This window comes from Chelonia mydas, chromosome 3 (assembly GCF_015237465.2).
Source record: "Chelonia mydas isolate rCheMyd1 chromosome 3, rCheMyd1.pri.v2, whole genome shotgun sequence".
Classification (NCBI taxonomy): domain Eukaryota; kingdom Metazoa; phylum Chordata; order Testudines; family Cheloniidae; genus Chelonia; species Chelonia mydas.
The window spans coordinates 17,677,299-17,704,020 of NC_057851.1; the positions used below are offsets into that span (position 1 = coordinate 17,677,299).

General features: G+C 41.5%; 1 protein-coding gene across 5 annotated transcripts in view; it reads right to left on the reverse strand.

The window, feature by feature from the left end:
• The window catches only part of KLHL29 (kelch like family member 29), a 573,096-nt gene that overhangs the window by 418,532 nt on the left and 127,842 nt on the right, over window positions 1-26,722 (reverse strand). Inside the window, exon 1 of one of the 5 annotated variants that reach the window (XM_043542200.1) lies at window positions 20,070-20,187. The exons of the other annotated variants lie outside the window; for them this stretch is intronic. The gene's annotated coding sequence lies outside the window, so the exon portion shown is untranslated. Of the gene's footprint in view, window positions 1-20,069; window positions 20,188-26,722 lie in introns of those variants that run through there. 5 annotated transcript variants of the gene reach the window in all.

Consider the following 26,722-nt stretch of genomic DNA (forward strand, 5'->3'; position numbering starts at 1 on the left):
GCCTTGTCTTCCCTGGCTCCTGCCACTCCATCTGTAGCCTTCTCTCATTCTCATCTTTGCTGCTTCTTCCACATTACTCTTTTCACATGGATTTCCACGCTCTGCTTTTCCAGCTTATTCCTCAGTCATGAAGCCAAGCGATGCTAATCTGTCCCTCATTATTTATTATACATTAAACCAACACACACAAATCCACTTTTCTTCGCCCAGTTGCATCACCGTGATTCCATCTTGGCGGTGCTTCAGTTGTGAACTGTTGTTTATTATTATTTCTCTCTCTAGAAGAAGGAACCTTTCCCCGCTATCCTTTCTGCTGTGTACATTTGCTGTGTGCACTGTCAGTGCTCAACAAACAGTTTGATATCTGGGCAGTAGATAATGCAGCTACTCAAGTATCCATATTACCCAGTACAAACTGCACCACTTTTATTGGAAATGAAAGTATTAGAGGATTAATAAATAAATTGATTTTTCCCCAAAGGAGGATAAAAGTCAGAGGTGAAATGCAGGGTCTGGTTTTCAGAGGTGTTCAGAACCTGCAGATCTTACCTGCTTCAATTGGAGCTGCAGGTGCCCAGCATTTGTGGGGAAGCCTGAGTTCTCAAGTTGGGCACCCAAAATTAGTGGGTTCTTCTGTAATTGTGGGTCTTAACGTCTCTGCCACAATTTCCCCCTCTATACTATAAAATGGGGCTAATACTTCTCCACCTTTCAGCTGTGCTTTAAGTGTTATGTAATAAAATGCTTTGAACACGGCGAGTGCAATGCTTTGGCAAAGTATAATTACTGCTTCTTCTGATGAGTAGCAGCAGTCTTAAGGGGCAATAGCAGCAACTGCCCTCGGGCAAAACAGAAATTGCTGAGGTGAAAATAACTTGATTGTGCAACGTCACAACATATCTTCAAGCTTCAAACTATATACCAGGGCACGGTCTCACAAACTATTTTTACTGTTGGGCAATATCTTATTACCATCTGAGTCATTTAGATTATGTTAAAATCTCATAACACAGGAGGAATTTCACACATAAGATTAAGAAGTTCCTGCTTTATTTCCTACAGTGAAAAAGGACCACAGCTACTCTTCTAAGGTAGCTGAATTCAAAATAAAGGCAGCCCTCCAGCCAACCAGGTAAGAAAGTTGCCGTGTATCCACTCCTGGCAGAAATGTGAAGTAAAGGTTCCAGAATTTTTTGGGGGGGGGGTTGGGGGGGGTTGGCATGGGAGAAAGGCCAACATTTTTTATTAGTTATTCCAACTCTCAGATTTTTTTTATGATTTTTTTTAATGATACTTGAATTTTAAAACAATTTGATGTTCTGATAGACATTATAAATAAACGCTTTATCAGAGTCACCTGGTTTCTTTTTTAAAACTGTGTTCCATATGGATAGTTACAGGGAATTATTATTATACATGTTCAATTCACTAGCTTCCCTGGGAGCAGCAACTCTTCACCACCTCTGAAAATCAGAGCAACGACCGTAGTTTTGGGTGCGTGGAAGGTCTGCCTGAAACCTACCAACCAGACCACAACCCTTCCCCAGGCCAGACGGTGATAGAAAAAATACTTCTTCTGGGGGCCCAGAAGTAGCACTATCAAAAGCGAAGGGCAACAGCTGGATTGCCTTGGTTGATGATCAGAGCTTTACCAAGCAACAGCTTTAGATGCATTAAAAACAGGGCAAAAATCGTAGATACAAGTCTAAATTTCAAAATGTTAATAACGAGAAAAATTCCCTGCACACCCCTCTTTTTTTTTTTTTTTACAAATGAAAATGATCTGATTGTTTTAATTGTTTGGGTTTTTTCAAAGATGCAGGGGGCCTGAAATTTTATTTATTTATTTACATTTCTGCTTGCTTTTTTTCAGTTAGACATATCAGGAATGTTGATTTTCTAGGAGAACTTCTGAGAATGCTAAAGGATATGTATTGTTAGCTCTTATCATCTTAACTCAAGGTGCAAGGCTGTTGAATCTTTAACAAAGGCTTCCTTTAGTCAAAATGTTAGGGCTGGTCTCTATACAAGCTTGCACCAAAATATCAAAAGGTGAGAATTAAAATCTATTTAGCTATTTCAGTACAAGACTTTGTGTGGAAACTTGTATTTCACAATAAAAGTTGTTAAAGATTGAGAAAGCGTGTTTTAGATAACTCAGCTTTAAATACTTTCCTTCTGAGATGAGATGGTCTGTGCACCGATTTGCACCAAAATAACTAAGTAAATTGGTTTTAGAAAATCTATTTAATTAAATCAGTGGAAGTTTGTGTGGAGGTTTAGGCACTGAAGTTAAATAGTAATTGACAAAAAAAAAGTTCTGAACAGTTTGACAAACTCCATTCTCCTTTTAAAAGCTCACCGTTGCACTAGCTCTCGAGTCATTAACGTTTTCCAGTCTTGGCAGGCTGACCCTCTATTTCTAATGTTAAATGCAAGTAGAGAAAGTCTCCTAAAAAGTTGTTTTAAACAAATCAAAACACCACAACATCATCAACAAAACCAGCACCACGCTTTCAGGCCTCCCTTTCACATGGTCCTAAATCATCACATTTTACTTTGAATCTCCTACATTTTTGTGTTTTTAAATGTACATCAAGGGCACTCAGAACTCTGGTTGGGTGTGTTTGGGTGTGATGTTTGTATAAGACTGAAATTTAAACAAGCAAGCAAGTAAAGGGAAAAAAAGAACATAAAGCTCACTCCCCACACCCCTTTTGCAGGTCTCATTTAATGCCCAGATCAAAAACAGTTCAACCATTGTTTTTAAACTTTGAAGAAAAATTCTATTTGGCCTTCAGAGTAAGCCTGGCAATTTTTCGACCAAATCAATTTTTCTTAGCAAACATTATAGGAATTGGAGTGGGAGGCTTCAGAATGGATTTATGAAACCCGAAGGCAACTTTAGCTATAGCAACACTACTGTCTCTCCATAATATCCAGTGCATCTTATGTTTCCTCCCCTAAATGCATTTAAAATGTGTTCTCGTGCTACCACTGCATTGTGTTAATTATATATTTTGCACTAATGCTGAAAAAAGTGATGCCGCTATTTCTAAAGTACTGAAAGTAATTTTTAGTTTGCCCCCTTTAAAGTAATATTATACTGACTTTTCAGTCACTACTTGTGAAAACTAGGGTAGGGGAAGGACCAGAGAACAGTTCTAATGTATACACATGAATTTTCAAATAGCTTTTTATGTTCCTTGAGATGAAAATGCATGCAACTTGGCTCATTTAGAACTGGAGCAACATTCCCCATCCTCAGATAAGTTGCATCACGTGGGCTGTAATCATAGTAAATCTCATGATTTATCAAGGCCAAGGACTGCAGGAAAGGCTGTTGGTGATCCATTCAAAATGTTGCTGCACAGATCATTTTCCTAGCTTGTCATTTTCACAATGTCCGTCTCTTGCATCCCTCCCCTGGCTTCCTCTTCTCCATTATATCAGACAAACTATAGCCTTCCAATAGGAGCAGTGAGGTGTAGTGGTAAGTGGGGCCTACTATGCCTACCCCAGTTGTGAAACTAACTGTAGAAAGTGGGTAAAAGTACATAAACAACGGGGCAAACAACCTAACTAGTTTTAAAATGGAGCTTGATAAATTTATGACCAGGATGTTATGACGGGGTTGCCTGTGATAGCGGGGGACTGAACATGATGACCCAGGAAGTCCCTTAGTCTTATGTCCCTATGTAGTTGTTTACCTATGTCCCTGTACACGTACTTGCAAGCCCCTTCTCAGCCCATCTCCACCCAACCCATCATCTCTAATATGCTGCTGAGATGTTGACTCTACCTCTGATCAGCCCATGATGCCAGCCTCCATCACCGATCAGTTAAATTTTCAAACAAGCACTTTCAGGCTTTTTCCCATCCTGCCGTCCAATGTGGGAGGTGCTCCCTGTGAACATCCACAAAGCTGTCTCCTTGTCATCCTACAAATCCCTCATAATTTCTCTCCTTTGCCATGATGCCTACAAAACACCTGACAAAGATTGGGCAGCTGGTATGCAGAGACCACTGCTTATCATGCAGACCAGTGTTATCTTATTGTTTCCTTGTGCTTCCCTATCTATCTGCATCCATGACTTGGTGTCTAGGGACTTCCACAATACAAATAATAAAAGTAACAAGTTTTACATTATTTTTAAATTATTATTTTCAAATAATTATAAAAATGTGGCCATTAAATGATCCCATGTCACTTTTTTGCTCACCCTTAAGAATTCCTTCTCCAGTGTGATAAGCTCTTGCTTTAATGTGTTTTTGGAGCATATAGAGAGCCCTCTTACAGAAAGTCTTCATAATCCTTACTGTTATTAAGGCCTCATATTACTACTTTGGGAAATAACTATTGTTCAACCATCTTAATGGGTGTGATAGCTCAGAGCTTTCACAAAGTCAATTCAAGCATAGCTAAGATTAGGACTCAAGGTTTTAATATAACTGATCCAAGTCTCGTCCACTTTAGCACACCGATTTTCACAAGGAATATGCCAAATTAGGTGCTTGTGTAACCCAATCACCAGTACGGCCACCAGTATGCTACTTTATTGCTCACATCTAATATGGCAAAGTTAGTAGAAGGGAGCGTGAGCACTTTGGGCTGATAAGAACACTGTAGGCAGCATACGTCATTGGTGTTGCCAACCATAGGTGCTGATTCCATGGGTGTTCCAGAGCTGGAGCACCCATGGGAAAAAAACAATAGTGGGTGCTCAGCACCCACTGGAATCCCCGCAGATCAGCTCCTCCCCTTCCCCCTCCTCCTTCAGTGTCTCCTGCCTGCCAACAGACCCTGCTGATCAGCTCCTTCTCCTCCCTCCCCAGCACCCCCTGGGAAATCACAAAGCCAGCACCTCTGTTGCCAACTCTCATGAATTTATTATGAGCCAGGTGGTTTTTGATCCCTCCTGCAGGAGCTGTTGTGAAAATGTTTTTTCATAAAGTTGAAGGCCATAAGGGACTAGCTGATTATTTAGTCTGACCTTGTATATATCACTGGGCACCAGTCCCACCCAGTACCCAAACACTGAACCCAACAACCAAAATTAGACCAAAATATTACAGCCCACAGGTGACTATACTGTTAAGTGCCACAGTTAGAGAATAGGCGGGACTGAGATGCATCAATGCTTGAGGCCCCTGCAATGGGAGGGAACTGATTAAGTGAGATATAACGAGATAATCCCAGCAAGTGGCCTGCACTCCATGCTGCAGAGGATAGTGAGAAACTCCCAAGGTCATGGCCAGTTTGACCTGGAGGAAAATTCCTTCCCAACGCACACATGGTGATCCTGCACAGCTCATCCATCCCTTACAGGAGTGACCAAGCATTAAAACATTTAACTGACTGAAAGATTTGAAGCTATGGACTCTCAAAGGAATACATGGCTGTTTCCTTTGTGGTGTGTTAGAGATTGGCTTTACGATGCACAGCTGTGGCTGGTGGCAGTACTGCCAGCCTCAAGTGTTCAAAAGTCATGAGACTGGCTTAAAAAAAATTGCAAGATTATAAAAAATGGATTATGCTAATTTGCCTTCTGGTTTTTGAGCCATTAGGGTGCATTTGGGTCACATTTTCAAGCTTTTCTCCATAAACATGAGAAACATTGTAAAAATTTATTAATGAAAACTGAGATTCTCACCTACTCACATGAATCCAGAAGCTGAGCCTTTACCAGCCCCCCCCTTCAACAAAACACATAACCAAAACATCAAATATCACAAGATTCATGATAAAATCACAGGAGCTGGCAACATTGTGGGCTGGGTGCTTCAGACCCCTTTTCTCAAACCCAGGTGTTGACTAAATTTATCACCATTATGTTTCCCTTTAATCTACTCTCTGCATATTTCCTTTTAAGAAAACACCATGGGCTACCTGTATGCTAAGCAGCCCAGTGCTGGGAGTATCCATAGTTTGTAATTTTTTAATTCATTCCCTTCACTAACAAACATTGTGAAATTTATACTATGACTAGTGCTATGTGCCCGGTAACTATTATTTAAAAACTTCAAGTCACTAAATGACTCCTCACCCACATACATCAGCACTCTCATTCCTCCCCCGGACCCTCTCAGTACTTACTCTTGTCCCAGCTTTCCTCTTCATAGACACTGCATCTATCTCCCACTCACCCGCTGAAAGTCTTTCGTGCCTCCCTTACACCTAGTATGACCTACCCCTCTCTTCCATCAAATCCCTCAGACATACACTTATATGCAACCTCAGGTATATATGATGCATTATGGCTATTAAGCAGACAAGAATTCTGTCCCAAGGAGTTCACTCTTTAAATAAGCTTGTAAACTAAGGCTGAGCTGTTATCAGGTGTTGTATATCTAACGTGCCTTGTCTGAGTTTGAAGTTGAATATAAGCTTTCTCAGGGGTTGTGTTTTCCTTTCTGTATAGTATAAGCATAAAGTCAGTACTGAACAAACACTAGTAACATTTTCCTCCCAATTATAATAAACATTTGCCTCTCAGGTAAAGAAACATTTCCCACTACATGCCTGCACAAAGGTTCTTTTTAAAAATAAATGTTAGACTGAAATTGTTACAATACCAATAAGTTACTATTAATTAAAAGTAAGGAAGATTTACTGCACCAAATGGTGATTCTGTAACAGATCAAATAGCAAGAAGTATAAAGCATAATGCACTCAGTAATTAACTGGCTGGTGCATCTTAGATCACAGCTGTTTGTGTTTCACAGGCCCTGCAGTGTTTTTGCACCATGCAGTGATTTGATTTGCTGTATAGTTGGGTAGAACCTGTAGGCAATAACTGCAAGAAAACAGATCTTAGAGACAGTTCCAGGGGGAATCTCCCCCTACATCCCATATTTTACAGGTGACAGACTCTGCCTCCACAATACACTGCATCCCAGCTGAGAATAAGCATTTTTTTCTAGTGCTAACTTTTGTGCATTCAGTATTAGCAAGTCCATCTGCAACAGCACTATCTAGAGTCTCTCAACAATGTTACAGAACCCCATATTGCTAATAGCTAACAAAGACTTTTCCTTTTGCTCAAGTCCTCCTATTCCAAGATCTCTTGATTGCATCTTTTCTGCTACTGTGAATTTGCAAATACAGTAGAACCTGAAAGATACGAACACCAGAATTACGGACTGACCGGTCAACTGGACAGCATGTGAAACTGGAAGTAACCAATCAGGAGGGAAGCAGAGGAAAAAACCCCAAATACTGTACTGTGCCTATATTGCATCTCAAAGGTAGTCACATCACAAAGGTAATCACCTCAACCCCACCCCCACGCACAGGGCAGCCACTTAGGGCAAGACACTGGGGCTGCCAGCCCAAGGCAGCCAGAGACAGCAGAGCAGGAGCTGCGCTGGGGTCTGCGCTGCTTTCACCCCTCCCCGCACACACTGTTTACACACACACACACACACACACACACCCCTGTCCGGAGGGGGACAAGCTTGCAAACTCATGCCAGCGCTGAGTGGGGAGCTCAGCTGCCGCTGAAACCTGGCCTGGAGTGTCCGCTGTTGGATCTGAAGCCCGAACTGTGCTTTGTTCAGAGTTATGAACAATTCAGTTACGGACAACCTCTATTCCCGAGGTGTCCGTAACTCGGAGGTTCTACTGTAGCCCTGGTGTGATGTGTAATGAGAACCTTGAAGTCCAAGGCAAAGAGCTGTTACAACATCATCTGTATAAGCGACAGCAAGATCTATCAAGTTGTTTCAAGTTACTTCAGTGCTTGCGAAATGTGATGGATTAACAAACAATGAAGTCTTCTACATACCCATTGGAAAAGTGAAAAGGAACCCCACCAGCAGCCCTTTACTGCCTCACCAATATGCATCAACACAGAAACAAGTCAATGCTCACAAAAGCCATCCAATATATCACACAGAACAGTTTAATATTCCCAGGTTTGGGATGTTTATTATTAACCATCCAAATAGAATGTTAAATATATACCAAATTCCTTAACAACTGTATTTCATCTAAAAAGTAATAACATTAAAATAACTAATTTCTGAGACCAATAAAATCATTAATTCAGGTAACTGATGATGGCTAGTTGTGCAAGATGGACAGTAGAAAATGTACTGAGACAAACCTCATTTCACTTTGTCCAAACGATTACTTATCAACTATGAAATGGCAACAGCTTTCCACCACTGTTGGTCTGGTTCAGATTTCAAACCAGTGACCTGGGGTGAAAGGCTATGAATCCCATTACCAGTTTCTTGAGCCCTCCATTGCACAACAGGAAAACAAAATGCACTGTCGTTTCTAAGGACAAGGACTGAGGGCAATTTTCTAAGAAAAGACCTACATTTTGTTGGTGCTGTAACAGTGACATCCAGCCCGTGGGACCCTGCTGCTCAGCCCCTGAGCTCCTGGCCCGGGAGGATCGCCCATGGCCCCTCCCCCACAGCTCCCCCTGCCCCGCAGCCTCAGCGCACCATGCTGGCAGTGTACTGTATTAAACTGCTCCACGTAGGAATGTGCTCCTGGTAGCAGTTACAGAGAGCAATTTACTACACTACACCAGCACAACGCTCTGGGCGGCTGGGCAACGGTCTGGGCAGTGCGGCTGTAGCGCCGCCAGTCACCTGTGCTCTGTGCTGCGCAGTAAGGGGGCAGGGAGCGGGGGGGGAGCGGTATATAGAGGGCAGGGGAGTTCGGGGTGGTGGTCAGGGCGTGGGGGTGTGGATGGGGTCGGGGCAGCCAGAGGGTGGGGAGGGGGGATTGAATGGGGGCAGAGGTCCTGGGGGGGTAGTCAGGAAGGAGAGGGGGTTGGATGGGGCCGTGGGGGACAGTCAGGGGCAGGGGTTCCAGGGACAGTCAGTGGACAGGGAGCGGGGACAGGGTGGATGGGGCATGGGTCCTAGGGGGGCCGTCAGGGAACAGGTGGGGTTGGATGGGGCAGGAGTCCCGGTGGGGGGGGGGCGTCAGGGGGTGAGAAACAAGGGGGGGCGGATAGGGGGCAGGGGCACAGCCTCCCCTAACTGGCCCTCCATACAATTTCCGAAACTCGATGAGGCCCTCAGGTCAAAAAGTTTGCCCACCCCTGTTTTAGAAGTTGCACAAATTTCTGCCCATATGCAAGGCAAACTGTTACGAATTCTACACAGCTTCATATTTGCTATTTTAAAGCTCAAACCAGCTTCAACATGGTTATGGCAAATGAGAATTACATTTCTAGTTCTACCCTTCCTATACTAAATTAAATACAATTTATAGATTCAGGGTTGTATATTCACAAATGGGACACTATGATTAAGAACCAGGAAGGATGTGCTAGAACTCCTAAGCAAAAGAAAAGTGTGCTTTTTTTTTTCCCAAGGGCCTTCCCCTTTATAGCCTGTCACTTAGAGACGCCTCCTGCATTTAAAAATATTCCATGCATTTGTGGAACTATTTTCCAGAACAAAACGTTATCATTCATCAGGAGCAGAGCAGTTTGCAGTATGAACAATTCGCTTTCGTTAAGTACCATATGGTTGCCCGTAGGAAAATGCCAACATGTTTCAACTCTACAGCTGGGCCACGGTTCCTTTATTCATTGTGCAGATGGCTGTAATTGACACCACTACTAAAGCAGGTCTCAAGCACTTCTGCAGGATCATTAGAGTAATTAGTTATTAAATACAGTTACCATTTTTAGAAAGCAGGTTTTAACGTTTGGCATGTAAAATGCAATATTTTGCTATAATGAGATGGGCTAAATGTTACAGGGAGGGGAAAAAAACGTAAGCGGTTTTTCATTATTTTATCCAAATGACTAGGAAAACTGCAGGAGCAAAGCAAAGGACACAAAATTACTGGCTAAGGAATCAGCTGAAACAAGAAGTATTTTTTAAAAAGATCTTCAACTGTATAGAAAACTTTTGGGTCAGAGATAACAAGTCAAGAACAAATCCAGTATCCAGAAAAAAAAAATCCAGAAGCTACACATTTCTCTCTGTTACCTAATCCTAGAGATGAATATAAGTTTACACATAGGATTTTACCATTCCAAGGCCTGACCTTTCCTGATCAGGTGTATTTATTTTAATTACCAGGAAGCAAACAAGCACCCATCCCATATTCTTGGGTGCACCTACATAATTCAATTTTCAGGGTAAATATCAGAACAGGCTGCTTTTCTGACTGTAAAAGTAATGTCATATTAACAGGATCAGGGCATTACAGGTCCACCTTAAGCAGCTTTTTGCCACTAGAACAGCAAACGAAACACCCCATAATACACACAGGGTTAGCCTTCAGGTCAAATGTGTAGGTAAAGATGTAATAAAGCACACAGTAAAGCAGAGACATTTGGTCTCCTTGGTGTTAGAGAGTAACATCCAGCTGTCAGAGACAACAGCATGAGGAAGGGAATGTTCAGTCTTACAAAGAAGAACTATAAATTGCTTCCAATTGCCTAGTCATTGCCAACCAAAAGACATAACATTCACGTGAGGAGAACAATAGAAACTACTGCTATACTGGCAATTATAGCACTGTAAGGAAGGTTTGGTCAGGTTTCCATTATAAATCTCAGTTTGGGGTGTTTTATGATGTTACTTAAAATATTTGCTGCAGGCTGCAATCTGAGAAAAGGTCCCATATAAAAAACCCAAACACTTTCTTATATGACAGGTAAAAATAATCTATTCAAATATAGGACCCCCTCCCCAGAAAATAGTAAGGTACAAAAGATGTGTTCAATTTCTTAAGTTAGATTTTGTTAAAGTACATCATGTACATATATAACTTTAATAATAAATAATAACAATAGTAATGTAGATCTTAAAATCACAAAGAACGATACACAATTAAACTGAAGTTATATATGTCAGATTGTTATTGTTCTGTGCTTACAGCTGAACCAGCTTTCTTGACTATTTTCAGATGAGATGTAAAACAGAGATCATGAACACTACCAGAGTCAGACTCATGGCATCTATCCCATGGTAAGAGTGTTAACCCTAGGTGCCTTGGCCAAACTTCAAATCAGATAATTACATTCTGTCCTCCTACATTCCACAGAGTTTCAATTAGATAGAATATTCTTCTTTAATGTCCATCCTATAGTCATGCAGTGTGGCTGTGTGCTGTTCAAAGACTACCATGTCCTACCCCAGAGCTGCCTGCATTTCATAGCTGAGTGGAATGATTGCTGCATATATAGTTTATAAAGTGCTGTGGGAGCTTTCAGTACACAAAATTGGTACATTCACCGGTTTAAAACTGAAATTTTTTAGGTTCTTTGTCTATGATGTGCACTACTGCATTACTTAACACACAGAACCTTGGTTTACCATAAATGAACTTCTATTCCGTCAATTCCCCAAATACAAATATATAAAGATTTTTAGCACATGATGTAATTCTCACATGCAGTAGCTGAACAGTCTAATCTCAGTTAAGAATTTTAGATTTTTTTTATTTACCTGCAGGCTAGTATGCATTTTTCAAAGTCTCTGAATACTTTATTTGATAGATCTTAATAGCTTGGAAGGTTATGTTAATCAATATTAAGTTGAGCCATGAAGGGGATTTCTAACCTTTAAATAACTTTTTTTCCTGAGAACAGGGTAGGAAAATCAATACACCATAGCTAAGAAGGGTTCTTGATAGATAAACAATGGAACAAGTTCCCAGTGTGATGCTGTAGCTAGGAGGGATGCTTGGATATGTAAGCAGGGGATTATCAAGTAGGAGTAGGGAGGAGGTAATAACCCTGTATATGGCATTAATGAGACCATTATTGATATACCGTGTCCAGTTTTGGTGTCTGCACTTTGAAAAGGATGTTTGAAAAATTGGAAAGGGTTCAGAAAAAAATGAGAATGATGTGAGCTCTGGAAAACATGCCTTATAGGAGAGATTTAAGAAGCTCAATCTATTTAATCTATCCAAGAGAAGGTAAAGAGGTGACCTTACCATGGTCTAAGTATCTACATGGGGAAGAGATTTCCGAAAGTAGACCCAGCATTTTAGTCTAGCAGAAAAAGGCATAACAACATCCAATGGTTGGAAGCTGAAACTAGACATATTCAGACTAGAACTAAGGTGCAGATTTTTAACAGTGAGAGTAATTAACTATTGGAACCACTTACCAAGGGACGTTGTAGACTCTCCATCTCTAAATCCAGACTGGATGTCTTTCTAAAATATATATTACAGCTGAGACAGAAGTTATGGGCTTGATGTAGAGATTATTGGGCGAAATTCTTTGGCCTGTGTTATGCAGGTCAGACTAGAGGATCATACTGGTCCCCCCATTCTGGCCTTAAGTCTATGGATTAGTTATTAGAAAAATCTTGAATGTTATCAAAAGTCACTTAGTAGCATTTGACATTTCAGAGCACAGACTTGCTACGTATTCCAAACTCTATAATATAGACCTCAACCCTCCAGAGTTCTCTGTAATTGCCTTGTAGGAGGGCGTTAGGAGCACTTTGGCAATTGGTACAGATAAGAGGTTCCCAAATATTTTCAGTGCGGACTACATCTTTTAGAGATATTTACTTATGGATCATCTCCTCTCCCATTTGTCACTATGTAGACCTCATCTTACCCCTGTTCACAATCAGATAACATCCCTGTAGCAAGTACAGCAATTGCCTTCACAGAGAATTAATTCCCTGGTAATTATTTCATGTCTTTTAACGTAACTTAGCAAGTGGAAATATGCTATTAGCCCAATTTCTGCAGCCCAGCAGCAGTCTGAGAACCAATGGTACAACCAACTATGGAGAAAAACTGAAAAACTTTAAACTGTCAAAAAGGAAATGAAAAACCTCAAAGTTCAACCACAAGTTGCTGGGCTGAATGGTGTAAGAATCACAAGGTCAAACTTTATGGCCTGTATTATGCAGAAGTCAAATTAGATGATCATAATGATCCCTTCTGGTCTTCAAATCAATGAAATCAGGTTATCAGAGGGGAACAGCATACATTGACTCTCGAGTCAGACTGCAAAAATGAATGATGGTACTCTCCCCCAAGCTCCACCCACTCATATGAAAATGAAATGCCACTAACATTAGATTGAACAAATCTGCAAAACACGTTTATCCGTCTTCTCTGTAGCATGCTTCTATCAGCAGTGAAACAATCAATGATGGCATTTAAATGGTCATCCTTAGTCTTCACAATTAACATCCTCTCAAAAATGAATGAAAAAGGGCAGTTCACAGCAATCAGAATAATCGTGTCAGGATGCCTGTAGATACTGGAAAATACCATTGCATTGGTTCACATTTTGAAGGCTGTCTTGACAATTCATATGGCTAGAGGAAAACATGTTTTTAAACTGCCGGCTTAGATTCTGGAGCACAAGATGAAGCCACCAGAGAAAAAAGACCAGTTTTTACACTCTTGAGTTTATTATCTGCACTGTGGTATCATAATAGCCAACATGAATTAAAATTTAGAGTTAAAAAATAAAAGCAGCAACACATACACACAGGCACAAAGGAGCTGCTGTTGAGAGCTAAATTATTTTACAAACGTGAGATTCAGACCTTATGAAAATATACATTTCCAAAATAAGAGAGTGTGGCAGTGGACAGCACCAGGCAATGCAACAATCTGAATATCTGTGTATTTCATGCATACACAGAGTCTCTTCATTGACTTCCCATTAGTTTTGAATAAGGCCTGAGGTGTTGAAATACTTTATTGAGAACTTTAACATCTCTGCAGGCTTTTCAGCATATAGGTATACCTATCAGGCACAAAGTATATTCATCTTTACTTCTCCAGGTTGTGGAGCTATCATTGTCAATTTCACTAAATGGGATGTTCTGTATCTTACTGCAAAAGAATAGAAAATAGAACACAAAGGAATAGATTAGAGAGGGAAACAGAGGAATAAAAAGCAATCATGAAGCAAAAAGAAAGTTAATATAGATTTAGGAAAAGAGCTCAAATCAGAACTCTTGTTCCCCACAGATCAAGGCTTACCACTCTGACATTATTGGTTTTAATTTCAAGGTCTAATCAACTCCCTGGCTATTGTAACTTTCTTATTGACTGAAAGAGTGAGGAAGGGCATGAAGCAATTAGAAGCGAAAGAGTTAACAAAATGAGCTAAGGCTTAAAAAAATATAATGCTATTATGGTCCCTTTATAATGTCAGTAGGAAGTTGTTAGGCTGACATTCCACAGATGTTCATCCACACATATACAAGAACACAAACAAATCCCAGGGGATCCCTAACGTCATGTGTGGCATACAGAAACGTGAACATTCTTCATTCATCACACGTTTTCTCTTCCTCTTGCTGTGATAACAACCCAGGGAATAAAAAGGATGCCACTTCCAAAAGAATTAATCTAGCAGAAGAAATGTGGACTAATCTATCAAACAACAACGCAACCCAGGAAGTGGACAAGCAAAACCACACTGAAATTACAGCAGTACAGTACCTTATATTGGGTAGAGCAATTATTTTTAAATACTATAGGTCTGCAGATTCCCACTTGTTCTACTGGATTTTCCTTTGTCTTTCAGGAAGAGAATAGAAACAATTTTACCATATCATTACAATCTTTCCTTTCAACAACAATTGAATGTTTATTTTAGATTGTACGTAAAAGGCAAAGCTCAGCCATTTAGATAAAAAAAAGTCTAACAATTAATTTCCTCCTTTAAACAAAAAAATAATAACAATCTGCACTACTACAGGTTCAGGTGGCCAGTATCTTTATTCCCCACAACCTCACAAAGATTGTCTTAGAAAGGAAATTCTACTCATGATGCTCAGGACATAAGTCCAAAAGTTAAAAAGAATTTCTTCCTTGACTAAGTTTGAAAGTGTGTTTGTAAGTAATTCTTCTTAATAAAAGCAGGCAATTATGAGCTAAGAGCCCGATCCTGCAACACTTACCAGGAGGATCACAAAGTTAATGTGGTTGCATGTATGAGGAAGAGCTCCAGGATTGAGCCCTAAATGTGTGGTTGGGGCCATCTTGTTATAGTGTGGCACTCTTTTCAACCACAAAGGGTTCTATTTGGTCATCAAGGAAACAAGTGCTACTGCAGAGAAATTTCCTCCTCCCCTTACAAAGATATGCAGTGAAAAAGGCTGTAAGAATGGCTGATTGAAAGACATCTGGGGGAGAACTGTTTTGGGCAGGAAAAACTAAATTACCTGGGGTCACAGAGCTGGGCTGAGCAACAAGCTGGGTTGTTTTCTCTGTTCACATTAGTGTGTGTGCATATGTGTCCACATGCATGAGTGTACATACGCTTGTGTTACGTTGTTTTGTTATAAATGCAGTGTTGCCAACTCTTGTGATTTTGTTGCATCTGTCATGATATTTGGTGTTTTTCTTAAAGCACCAGTTCTTAGAGGCATGTGGCTAGGAAAGCTCAGTTTTCATTAAAAAGAAAAAGTAAGATACAAAACCTCATGCTTGCAGAGAAAAGATTGAAAAATATTACCCCTGTATACCCAAAAGGCAAATAAAAGAATCCAACTTTGAAAAATAACCTCATGATGTTTAATCCAACCTCATGATATTTTGGGATCTGACTCAAGATTTTTGAATGCTTAAGGCTGGCAATATTGTAAATATTATTCCTTAGGGGAAACCCAAACTGGAACAACATGTAACTTGATTATCATGTCTGTGATAAAACTCTGTCCCATTCCAATTTCTAAAACTAGCCTAAATAAATAAAAATAAAGAGTTTGGGTGGTAAGTTAGGATGGGAATCGCAATCTTTTTACACATATTTTCACCTAAAGCTACGATGACATTACAACATATTTACTAATTGATGACATGAAACTGGTTCCTTATTAAGAGTGATAAACTCTAACAATGATCCAGTATTTTTAAGATTCCAAACTTGTACTTTAAAACCAGCACTGTTAAAAATCAGCACTACACATATCAAGAGAAGAGTTAAAGTCTTTACAGGTCTACGCAGGCCAACAATTTGATATACTCCTAACAAATGATTAATTACGTCATTTGAAATTAATCCCTCTCTTGCAGGGTTTGACAGCATTTGAGGTGGTGAAGGAAAGAGAGAACATGAAAAGTAAAAAGTGAGAGTGAGAAAGATAATCAGGTAAACAGGAGTAAAACAAATAGGGTTCAGTTCACTGCTTCTAATTCACAGAGAAAGTATTTATAGATGTAAGGGTCACTGTTAGCCTGGTTGGTAAACAGCAGCAGCTGGTTCAAATTCTGCCTCTAGGATTTCATTCATTTTTATTGCTGACAAATACACTCAGTGAATCAATGCCAGCATAACGTATCGTCTGCACAGGCATAAAAAAATAGAATAATTTGAAAAAATAACCTAGACACTATGCAGGGAAAGAAGATATTCAGCCTAATTTCAAACCAATTCAAGTCTCATGGGTTTGGAAATGCCGTAGGCTGCATGTGTGAGCTTATCCATGGTCACATTCCTCCTCGTGCTCTGCTCAACAGCATTTAAATGTAAGTTATTCTCTATAGGATAACGCACATTTTACTTCTTAGAACAAAACACTGATGTTACCAAAAGTAGCCTCCTAGGAATCTTCTTAGAACTCATACTAGTGACCTCATTGTCCTACTGCAACCAGAATTAGCAGCATGCCATCCAACAATTAATCTTAAATCTCATTGCTTAACATTCATCAGCCACTGTGACCACTTCAATAAAGCCCAAATAACAGTGGAACTGTCATTTCTGGAACTCTTTTGCCAGTCTGTTTTAGCTAAAAATCTGTAATATGTACTTGAACCACAATTATGAGAATGGCTAAGGACAGAGAACAGAGTTTACTGTCACTGCAGTGCACATTGGAACAGGTGATGAGGGTGGCTTTATAAATATGGCATGCCTTATTCCAACCTTATAGTTTATGGGTTTCTAGAAAAGGTATGGAACTTAAAAGAATATATTTTTGAGTGTGCAGAAGAAGATGGGGGGTTCCTTGTAGCAATTTTTCCAAGGCTGTGAATAGCCTGTTTAGAATACAGCTAAAATAAGAAAAGGCTACTTAAACTAATCCAAGATGTCCCTACTGGGTGGAACTGTACTTTGCATATGTATATGAGCACCTTCATGGACAGAAACAGTATGTGCATGATTACTGCGTAGGCAACATTATTTCCAGTTTAGTGGAACATGATGCAACCGTTATGTATCATCTGAGACCACCACAAGGGATGTGCTTGCTGAAGCAGCCTCCTCGCATCAAGTCATACAACTCCTGGTGCCTATATACTACGGTGACTGGTGTGCCATAAATAAAAGACAGAAAATTAACATATACTCTTGGAATGTGAAACAGTGCTTTCAAAGGAAAACTGATGGTTTCAATGTGTGCAACTAGACACCCGATATTGATATGCCCATGGTCTGAAGAGGACTGACCAGTTGCAGAACGATTAAAGCAGTGGTCCCCAAACTTTTCGGCATCACGCCCTCCCTTACCTCTGTCCCTACAGGGGATGCCGACAGAGGTAAGGGGGCCAATGCTGGGGCCGCAGCTGGAGGCGGGTCTGGGACTAGGGGCGGGGCCGGAACACAGCTGGGAGCGGAGCAGGGCTGGGTGGTGCTCCCTACCTACCCACTCCAGGGAGGCTGGGCCGGGCCACACCATGCCCCCCAAACATTCCTCCATGCCCCCCTAGGGGGGCATGCCCCACAGTTTGGGGATCTCTGAATTAAAGGTTTTAAGGGATGCTTAAACCAACATACTACATGTTTGCAACACTACTGGTTCTGAGGGTCAAGACCGTAACGTGCCTTGGCAGAAAAAACAGAATAGCTAGGAAAACCTGGCACGCAAGAAAGGCATAAAAGTAACTATATGACAGGTGCTCCCGCAGATCTCACTTCCATACTCCACGCAACACTTCATGGGTCTGATAGTAGCAACAATTTCCAGACTCAGGATTTTACAGACATCAGCTTTTGGAGAAATCTGGCACAGACGTCCCTGTGCATCATCAATGCAGCCACCAGCTGAGCAGTCCATTCATGTCCCAACCTCCCAAAGATTTTATATATATAAACACTGATTCTGGCTGCCCTCCAGCTCACAACCCACTCTGCCTTAATAATTAGAAATAAAACAATCCCAGAACAATTCACACTCAAACAGGGTAATCTGTTTTCAGGGTCTGCTCGTTTGTGCCACACAACACAATGTATCATCCAGTTTTTGTGGAGCTGCTGGCCAGCTGAGCTGCTGGAACTGACAGCAAGCTGGGTGAAGTCCCAATAGATGGTCCTGAGGTCTGTCACACAACATTATTTCCACCTTACTCTCCATGAAGCCTCCCCAGTGAGCAAACACTGGAGCCTAACACTACCCTGCACATGCATGCAGCCAGACCTCATGCAGAATCAGACTGCGGGCACAGACACAAGCAGTAAACTTACAGGCTACACAGCTGAATTGCTACCATATGGCTACCGATCCAGATCGCAGGGTGGTCTGCCTCACTTAGCGACCCCAGCAGGAAACTGCATCAGAGCAGAGATTATTCCTTTGCTCTTACTCTATTAACCCATGCTGCCTCTCATATTACTAGCTATCCCTGAGCTGGCCTGAGGTCAGAAGTCACGCTGGCTGCTCAGCAGAGAACCTGGCTCAATTCCATGCAATCTACTGCAGGGAGCAAGTGTAACCCACACACCTCCTGGGTGTGGTGTTCTGTCCCATCTAGTGGCAGAGAGAGAGAGAGAGGACTTTGCTCTACAGCCTTAGCTAACAACCAGGTGGCTTTTAGCTCGTGCAGTAGAGGCTCATGCACTAAGCTCCAGAGGTCCCAGGTTCAATCCCGATGACTGGGGTCTATCGGTGTTACACAAACACCAATCTGAGTTCTATCAGCAGTACCCTGGGCATCCCTGCTCTGTCTAGCTGTGAACTGATCTTGGGTCTTCCTAAAAATCAAGGGACCGATGGCCATAGTATTTCCAGACCTTGAAGGCCAGTCCTGGGTGACTGTGAGAGACTGACAACCGTTAGGAAAATGAAATCGCTGATAAACTTTCAGCCCTGGTGGCCACTGTGCATTAATTATGTTGGTTTACATTTTGAAGGTTATTTGCAAAGAAGAAAGGCCTAGACACTTTTTTAATGTAAAGTTAAATATAAGCTTAAATTTTCCTTTATTCGTATAAACAGCCACCTCCCCCGCCCTGCCCTGCAACTCCATTAGGAGAGGCCCATTGTCACAGGTCAGCACTGCTAGCATGGCAGGCAAGCCAGCAGAGATCAAGAGTGCTAACAGAAAATGCAGCATGTCTGCATTTTTTTAAAGTGAACCTGCCAAGTTTTAATTACATACACCTGCTAGAGACATATCATCGTTATCTAATGAATCAGACAATGGTTAAAATATGTTAGTGTGTGTGTCAGGGGTTAACTGCTTGTACTCTCTCCTCTGTCTCTCTCCCATGTGGTGCCCAGCCTAACTCGGCACTTTGCCTCTACAATTTTATAGGGTGCAGGGTAGAGGAAAAGGACTGGTACCCTACTGCTGTCCCCTTCTTGTTATATCAGGAAGAACCAAAAGTTTGTGTGCAGAACTATCTCAAGACATGTTAACAATCCCAAATGCAGATGATTCATTACAAGAACTTCATGATCACTAGCATGGAAATGGTTCCACACAGAACCCAAAATAGACCTATGGGTCAGAAAAGTGCATACGCAAGCAGAATTATCACTGGCCTGGACGGTCAACAAAAATACCCCTATTGCAAAACTCCTTTTCTTCCTCCCATGCTTTTATTTAGGGAGGGAAGAGTGAACTCCCATCAGAACCCTTCATTTACCACATTTTTCAAATATGTCATCAGGTACATTACACATCAATTTACAGTATAATCCAACAGTCGTTAAGGCAACTGGTTACTAATCTAAAGCATATTTATGTTGTAAGTATTTCTACAAGTTGGAGATTCTGCTGGATCCTCTCTGCCCGCCTTCTCCACTCTGCACTCTAGAGAAACTGCTATCAAAGTCCCTAGTGATCGTTTTCTGGCTATGTCTGAAGGACTGGAATACATCCAGACCTCCCTTGACCTTTTTACTACCTTTTATATACATACCTTTGATAATTTCCCCTTCCCTGACATTCCATCACTCTTCTATCTTGGTTCTCCTCCTATCTCCCAGGCTGCTCTGTCAGTCTCTCCTCAAAGCAGAGGAGAAGAGGAAGAGGTCACCCTAAGACAGAATGTAGAGGAAAAAGAAGAGGAGGTGAAGAACACTGAGGGACTCCAATAGATGGAGATTGGAAGAACAGAAATTGCTGCCCAAGCAGATAGAGAACATGTGGCTGGAGAGACTGGAGGATAATAGAGAGAGGACAGAGCTGCAGAACCAAGAGCAGACAAGATGCCAAGGAGGAAGGAGAGATTAACAGCATAAAAGTAAAAGGAGATGGAATTCAGGCCTCCAGACCTAGTTTGGAGAAGTCCACTGGAACTTTGGTGAGAGCAGTTCACATGGGGTAGCGAGGGGAAATGGCAGACTGGGGCAGAACTAGCAGTGAATCTGCAGTGAAGAAGTTCATGTGGCTGTTGTTGACAACGTGCTAGACATGTTTATAAGTGAAGGGGACAAAAGGAGATTGTGTACAAAGAAAAAATGGTCAGCTTTTCCAAGGATACCAAGGTATATTTGTACACAAAGAAACAAAAGGTTCAGCGTGAGGAAGTAGAAAGGATAGCAGGACAAAGGAGAAGGAGCTAGGGCCAAGCAGCCAGATAGAGGAATTGGAAGAAGAGAGGAGTTGGGAGATCTCAAGTTTGGTAACTGAGAAAAATGTAAGGAGAGGAAGTTGGAAGAGGAGCATGGTAGTAGACGGGAGTAAATGGGACAGAAAAACATAATTTGAGATCCTGTCAATCTTCTCCTTTACAGTGTTGGCAAGATCGTGGATATGAGAGAGATGATGTAGGGGGAAAAAGGGCTTGAGGAGGTAGTTGAAGGTGACAAACAGGTTATGGGGACTTCAGGCATTGAACTCAATGAGGGAGAAGCAGAGTTGCTTTGTGAGTGAGGGGGCAGTGATAAAAGAAGAAAACAGGCATGTAATGGAGGAAATCTACGGGGTCACATGATTCCTCTCGTGGCATTTGGTTGTACGGTAGTAGGAACAGAAAAAATAGGCAAGAGGGATTAGCCAAGGCCAGGGTTTTGTGAGATGACAGTGCAGTGAGAGAAAGGGGAAGAAAAGTCAATTGTGGAGTTCACAGAGGACAGGAATGGAACATGAGTAGCAGAGAACTCAGAGATGCTGATGCATTAGATTAGAAGTTACAGAGGAGGCAGGAAGAACGTTTAGGTGTTGGAGGGAATCACACAATACTGACAGAAATAGGACAGTGATCAGAAAGAGGGGAATTCTGTGATAAAAAAAGTAAGAGAAGGAGCAGTGCTGGTGGAATGAAGGTGAATGAGTGGCCATTTTCATGAATGACAGCACTGATTCAGGATCAAAGGTCAGTTGAGGATGTGAGGGCCAGAATGCAGGAGGCTAAATGGTGAGAAGGAATGCTAGTGTGAAAAGTAATGTCATAGAGGATCAGTGGAAGAATCCGAGGCAAAGAAAGAGGAAGAGCGATACATCATAAATTAGAAAGGAAGCAGGAGGGAAGACATGCCAATAGACAACTGCTGCATGGAACAGAGAGGGAAGAGGAGTCGGACATAGTCGTGCTAAAAGGAGGAGGAATGAGCCTGCGGGAGAAGGTAGGAGCATCTGGCCAGAACAGCAGTAAGATTCTCCGAATTTTAGAAAGAGACAGACACTGGTACAAACCCCAGCCTGTGCTAGAGAAATATTTCATCATTGTGAGAGAATTTCCTCTCACAATGGATATTGCTTCCCTCTACTCCCAAATAATACAGAACAGAAACACTCAAAACAGGATTTAAACATAGCCAATAAAAGGTGTTTGTGATAGACTGACCATATCCTGTAACATCCTAAACAAACCTTATAGAATTAAGATTAACTTAATTCAATGAAGTTTAACCTTGCCTAATTAGAGTTAATACCTTTGGGGTAACATAGTATTAAAAAGGCAATTGTGTATATGTTATTGTGGCATTGCATGTGCCTTCTCTAGCGGGAGTGGGATGCTAATCTATTTCCACTGTTACCAGCCCTTTCAAGCCACTCTGTAGAAAGGTGCTCACATAATAGTTCAAACTGGATTCTCCAGAGACCAACTGACAAAGGAAGGATTTTTGGATAAATAACTTGGTTTTACACTGGCTCAGGATCTTCTTCCTGATCCAGCAAATGGATAGGATACCTGATCTGGAGAGAGCTCCAATCCTTAGGAAGGATTGAAAGGCTTGGGCCTACTGAGGCCCCGTAAGACTGTGTGCTTGTTCTGAGATGAAGCTGCGGTGAACTCGTACCCACAAGGAATTCCTGCGTGTGAGAATCTGAAGGACTGCTCCTTCCAGAATCCATGTTAGGGGTGGGGTGGACCATGATAAGCTTATTAGCATGCATGTGGGTTCTTGAATTGTTTTAATCTGTTTTCTCTGTAGTGCTTTTTTACCTTAAGAAAGAGCTGCATGGTACTTATTACTGTTGACAATCGCTCTGTTACCAATCTCTGAAGAGAAAGCAAGCAGGAGCTTTTTGAGCAGCTTGTCTCTGCCGGGAATAACACAACTGAAGGCAGGGAACTATGAAGCCTGGAAATAACCCAGTCAGAAGGGCCAGTCAAGGGTCCTCACCCAAAAAGGCAAAGCTGGGGTGCTGGAAGTCTGACAGTGGGTGGTGCCCTTGCTAGACCACTGAGGGGAAACAGAAGGTGCAGTTGCCCTGAACAATGACTATGTTAATATTTACAAAACTAAATGTCCTTAAATTGAGGAAAAACTGTGCACTATACATGTGTTTATCGTATATTTGATAGCCTCTAATAACATTACCAAATTTTTAAAAGGACAATGGTCATTAAAATGGCTCTTTCAAAATCAGTGTAGGGCACACATTTCCTGAGGGCTTTAATTATGATGGCACTAGATTGCATTAAACTCACACTTTCCCAATACCCCATAAACTGCAGCTTGAGAAGCTTATGGAATTGACCAGGACCTAGATCCTGTCCTTGCTAACATTGGTGTTTTACATGCAGTGGCTATAGCAGCAGTATGAAACTGAGCAATTGTGACTGCAGTTCTATTCAGAAGAGAGCAAAATTTAAGTCCATTCTCTCCTTCAGCTTCCAGTACAACATAATAATGCTATAAACATGGGAAAGGAAAGAACCAGGACAGCAGATGAGAAATGGAGAGGCTGTATGGCACCAAATAGGTCAGACCAGATGGAGCATTCCCAACACCAAGACAATGTTTTTTTGAACAAGAATATTTTCTGATATGTCATCAAAAAGCATGATCTATGGAAGAGAAGGCGGTTCCCCACTACCTCTCAGAGTTCTTCCTTTCCACCTAATTAATAAATTTAAAGCTCTGATACTCTGTATAACATGTTCAACAAAAACAAACGTTATACAAAAAGTGCATCCCAAGGTACCTACTAACCTTCTCTTGCGCAGAGGTTATTGCGGCTAAGGTTCTGAGCCGCAACCTCTGGCTCCTGCATTGTGTTTCCTTGTTACACTGCTCTGCTCTGGTAGAAGCTGCGTATAATGGACTAAAATCCTAATCTGTGAAAGCACTCTGCGCCAGCGCTTCAGAGATCACGATTTTAGTCAATTTCACTTTGCTGCTTCTAGTGCACACAGCAGAGCGGCATATCAGGGAAGAACAAAATAAAAAAAACCCACAATATGCAAAGAGAGAGACAGATACAAACAGAGGGTTGAGGGGAGGCAGGTAACATAATATGAAGGAAAAGGGTATAAAACAGGGTTGTGAATGAATAGGAACCCTGGCCTATTCCCTCCCTAATAGCATAATACCTATAGCCACAATAAATCCATAGTTTTCTGAGAGTTTGAGTGACCCAGAGAATGTTTCTAATTATTTGGTTTAAAAAGTAAAATCAGGGATAGGAGAGTCCTGACTATACCCTGGGTGTGCTACAGAGAATCTATTACAATTTCATGAAGAGGGTTGTTTTTTTCCCTTAACATTAAAAAAATCAAAATTATACTGTCAAGGCTGGAAGAACTGAAATTTCACCTACCAGCTCAGTTTTTATTTGAATGCACATTTTACTGTCCCACACACAAGAGACTGGTGTAACATAAAGAAAAGTGCCCTGGAGGATCAATCACTCAGCAGTTGTTGTTTTTTTAATTCAAGGCATAATGGTCTCTATTTAAGAAAAACACCAAACCAATCTGGACCAGCAGTAACTGCCCAGGAATTGCAATAGCTCAGACTTCACCGCATGTTAACTATGAGCACCTGTGTGCTGCAGGCCTCATTAATGGGGCAAAGACGGATTTTTCCAATCACCAGGAGAGCAGTATGATTGTAACTAGTAACTAGACTGTAAATAATTTTTAAAAAGGTACATTTGGCTCATTGACTATGACAAAGTCTATGTACCAGAGTGATATATTCTAAACTTTGGATCTCAAAAGGGTTATCTCTGCTGCCAAAAATCTACTTTAAGTCCCCTTACAGGCTAAGAATATCCTTACATAGGATTAGTATTATATACTGGTAATGCTCTTAGAAATGAAAGCTGATTGAACTTCGTCCCTTGGGAGAGTTTAGACAGGACATCAGCAGTCCAGTGGACTGCTAACCTAGAACACTTTGGCAGCCAAGGTCATGATTCCGCCATTGGCCAGCGGACTAACAGTAGTGACGTTACTTAATCTCATGGATAGGAGTCAGGAGACACAGGCTTCGTTACCAGTCTCTACTACTAGCTGTAGGAAACAAAAGTTACGGGAGAGATGAAGTTAAAAATGGAACCAAAGCTAAAATAAATAAAAATACTTTTCACAGACTCCCTTGGGAACTGAAAGGTGGGCCTGATAACAATGGGAGTGAGAAATTAAAAGAATGTGAGGGGGAGAAACTGTACAGAAAAAATGGAGCCAGATTTTCACTGCCATTTATCCCGGACAGAGTGTTCACTCTCAGCCCTTGGGGTCAAGTGAGGGGGTGGGGGGAGGTGCAGGAGCGGCCCCAGGACCTAAATGTAACAGAATTAGTTCTTCTATACTCTCCCACACTTTCTGGAGTGGGAAAAAAGGAGGGGAAGCAACTTCCTGCAGCCCTGAAAGAGCTGCAGCTTGCTTACTTCCTTGTGCTGTTCAAGTTGCACTGGCTGGCAAATTGGGACAGAAGGAAGGGAGAAAAGGGAAACGGTAGACAAGGCCTTGAATCTCACCTTTGCTATCCTCTAGTTCACAAAGACAGCATCCAGAGAGCATGGGGCTACACTCTTCACCGGCCCAGAGGATATGGGTCTTAGCCAAGCAGTGTGGTGGAATGGGCCTTACTCCCCCTCTGTGGGGAAGTAAGACAAGGGCACAATTTAGCTTTAAAACAACTACACAAGGTCATACTGGAACTCAGTATCCAGGTCAGGCATGGAACCCATGTCTTACTAGTGCCATGCTTCAGCCACCAGACTGCTGACTAGTACCTGTGGGTTTATCCTGCTTTGGGACACTATAGGAATAGCATGTCAGGAGCTTTATGGGAGTCGTATTGTCATAAGGTCCCTGTTAGGTCTTTTCCCTCCTCTAACCCAACATGGGAACAGTTCCCTCATTCACCAGTCTGACGAGAATAGCTCAATGTATCCCATGAGCCTAAAACCCACATTCTCATGTAAGACAGTTTCAGGTTCTCAAACTCACATTCTGAGGCAATTTAGACTTGTTCTCTGGTCATTCCCCTAAAACTGGGAAGCCTTCGACATCCTAATACTGGGTCAGGAAAGGTGAAGAAGCAGCAGAGAAATTTGATCCATCCTAGCCTCAGAGCTCTGGGCCCTAGCAAAGCACTAACTGGGAAAAAAAGGAAGCTTGTTTATCAGTATTGACTGGTTTCCACTCTCCTTCTCCAAGACCTTTTCCTAGCCCTCAGTGACACAGTGGCCTATCATTATTGTTACCTTTGCAGCAAAAGCCTTGGGATGAAGAAGTACAAACAAGGCCCAAAGCTGCTGGATTCAGGCCTGATCAGTCACTATTTATAACATTCCACTACAATATTATATATATAAAACAAGAGTTGCTACATTGAACCAGGTTTAGCTTCTATTTACAGAGCCCTTTTTATTAGGAGCATACTGCTCTTCAAGTACCTTAACAACTGTCACCTAGATGCTCATTTTCTCTGTACTTGGCCTAACACTTCTGAACATGTTAAAAATCACACATAAAAGTTATAGTACCCTAACAATCAGGAAACAAGAGTCACTTAAAGGTTTGAATTCAAGCACTAATGGATTTCCTCCTAAGTTAGGAAACATTTATATATTGCTGATTTACTGCAGGTGCGGTAACGGAATTTGTACTTACACACACCAGCTGCAAGCAAATCAAGAAAAAAAGCTTCACAAAGATACAGAGGACTTGATGTAATTTGGGCTGAGACAGAATTTCCACACACAAGTGAACAAAACAAATGGGAATTTATAATTTTCTCTGTCACAGCTCATAACTTTTAAAGGTTAGAATTTCACAGCGACACTGGAGTGGAATTTTATGTGTTTACATGGAGTGGAAATAAGGTATCCCTGCAAATAGTTTATAGAACCTTTCAGGCATCAAAATAACCCAAACGTAACTCTTTT